We start from the raw sequence: 3150 nt of genomic DNA, 5'->3' as shown, positions 1-3150 counted from the left end.
CCTCAAGATTCTGCCTTTGCTATCTGCCTATGGATATCCCAGCGGTTCAAAAGGAAATCTCCATCTTTGTGATAAATTTTTACCTTAGATGCATGTTCATCTTTCACCTTTTTCATGGTGATGGTCCCACTTCATGTCCAACTTGTTGACACCATGTTCCTCTGTCTCTACTCCTGCAGATTCGAATCATAGCAATTACAAGTGGGTTTTTGTACTTATCCTAAATTGAGAAGAGAATAGATTTGAGACCACCACTAATGTAAGAGATCCACTTCTCACTGAGTATGAATGTTATTGGAGAGGTGAGAAAAAAAAAATGAGAATGAAGAGAGTGCCAACAGATGATGATAATGACAAAGAAGAAAAGCAAAATGTAATTATGCTCTTTTCACTGTTACCATAGATGTTCATCTTGGTGTTGTTATCATATCCTCTCACCTATCATTCTACCCTTTATCTTGCCTCCCCTCTTTAACAGAGCCACTCCTCTAGATCCGAAATCCCCCTTCTTGACTATGCCCTAACCATTTTAGAACTCGTGCATCAGTTGCATACTAAGTAAAGGGTACCTCCCCTACCGACTCATATACTTTGTCATACATAAATTTGAATAATAAATCTTGCTAACTTGGTTCAAAGCCCTTGTAGTGTGAATCATAAGGTTGCATTCCTTAGGACTATGGACATAAGTGGTAAGTCACCTTTTGCATGTAGATCTGATCTCAAAAATTGACATATACATGTTGGATGTCCAATCAAGTCATGATCATCTTGATCTCTCAGGTCATACATAATCCCCTCAATGCTTTGCTAGTCTGGCGAAATTAGGCAGGCCCCAAAGTGGGTCCAGCTAAAAATAATTTGTTTTTAAACACTTGAAATGCCAAACTGATCCAGTGAACCTGTCATACTAATTAGAATCAAGTTCAATCACTGAAACATAATTAAAACTCATTTTATCACTTTATTTCAACTTGTCAACTTTGTGCCAGGAGGTCCTTTAACCAGCTTTAAAAACTAACCAAAACACATGATCGGGCTCTGAAATTGAACATACTGATTCTCTAATCTGCACACTTGCAACCTGTCAAATCTCATCTTATGAAAAATTTGCAGTCAAAAGATATTGACTATCAAAGTTGACCTCTCAGAACTGCGTGCAAGAAAACATGTTAGAAAACAATAAATTGTGTTCAGATTTGGCTTTAAAAACAAGGTAAATTGACACTTGGGGAAACTAAAACTTGGGCATTGGTTTACTATTATGAGGAGAGTATAAATCTACGATTTGGGCTCATGAAAAATAACTAGGAGCAAATGGCGAGCAGTCAAAGTAGGCTACTCATAATTTTGTAGACTGGAAGCAATGACAACATTTTTTGCAAATGGAATTGACCTAGTAAATTGTGCAGATGGATTTATCATGACCTAAAAATTGGTACACTTAAAATATTTTTAGAGTATAACATAGTGGTATAATCCATTTGATCTAATCTATCACCAATTTCAAGATATGGCATCATGAACAGGGGTACCAACAAATCTGCACTTCTTGACACTAGTAAAAAGTTACAAGTTGCATTTGGAATTGCATTTGAAAACTGATCAAACGAATTCGTCATAAGCTCAAACTTGAAACATAACAAGTCTCTGACCTCTAAAATGAAATACAATAAGAATTTTCTCATTTTGGTCAATTGGGTCAAAATTATAGCAAGTCAAATAGGGCCTCCGAGAATTTAGAACTAATTGCATTAGCATAACAACATTAAAAGACCAACTTTGAGGGATTCAAAACCTAGTCAAACGGACTCAAAATGACTCAAAATATAAAACATAGGCTCTCTTGTATGGATACTAAACACTCCCAAAGTGGTAAGTCATGAAACATTCTTGGGTGTGAGATATTCAGTTGCAAGCACAAGCTCCTATCGATGTTTGACATAGGTGAAAATGCATAATTGTAAATAGGTGAAAATGCAGAATTGTAAATTGCTCAAAACAAGACTTCACGGAATAGCTCAGAATGTCAATTTAACCTCATGGAATGAGTAGGCATACTGAATGGAAGGTGTTAGAAACATTGAACACCTCTTAGGCCTCAGATGGATAGTCGGGTACACATACATCAAAATGCATCTATAGGGCTTGATTGCTTCAATAGTACTCAAAATTGGGGCTTCAATTTTGAGTCGCAACAATGGATCTATCTAGGGATGCATGTCCCTTGCAGGCAAGACAAGGATTTAGATCTCTGGAAGAAGCAAACCATTCCTGAAACAACAAAAACTTCTCTTGAACAACTTTATTGAAAGCAAAAACAACTACTACTATGTACAAACGATGGCCCTGGGCCATCGAACTTCAACAAAAACCTTTACCTATGTCATAAATTTGATTTTCATTAGCATTCTCATGAGGTAAACTAGAAATGATTCTCCTATCAATTTCACCAATCATATCAACATTCTAAATCAACTCACTTGGCAAAACTGAATCTACAACCTCACTTTCATAATGCATATAAAAACTAGCTTCATTTTCTACAACTTGCTCATTACGAAAGTTCTGATCAGCATGCTTATAACTATCAGACTCAAACTAAAATTCTCCTTCATTTAATGAATCATGCATGCTATCAACTTTGAATATGAAGGCTTCATACTCAACTTGGGGAAAAGAATCACACATACCTTGAAAATATGCATCTTTATGTATAGCCAGATTGTATTCAAATGAACAATTAGATTTGTACTCACACATGTCATCAATGTCAACATCTGAAACTAATCTGGATTCCTTCAATGATTCTTCACAATCAGCAAATGGATTAGTTGTCACATTAAAGTATTCATCATAAAACTTGCTATAAGGTGCACATTGATTTTTCAACAACTTTGCCAAACACCTTGTTATCCATACCATGAGATGCAATCTCATCAATACTTTCACCATCACATCTAGAAGAAGATAAATCTAATCTCTTATAGTAGTAAGACAATGTATCATCATTAAACTCATCCTCAGCTAAATCTGAACCTTCCACGTCTTCTTCAAACAACAGGTTGATAACTCCATGTAGTGATCCTCTTTGAACATTTTGACAAAAAATGGGTTGATCATCATCAGGATTTTCATCATTTAAAGCAT

The sequence above is a fragment of the Cupressus sempervirens genome, chromosome 9, assembly GCF_028749045.1.
Source record: "Cupressus sempervirens isolate cs-2001-9-10 chromosome 9, ASM2874904v1, whole genome shotgun sequence".
NCBI classification, from domain to species: domain Eukaryota; kingdom Viridiplantae; phylum Streptophyta; class Pinopsida; order Cupressales; family Cupressaceae; genus Cupressus; species Cupressus sempervirens.
This window is presented reverse-complemented; position numbering follows the sequence as displayed.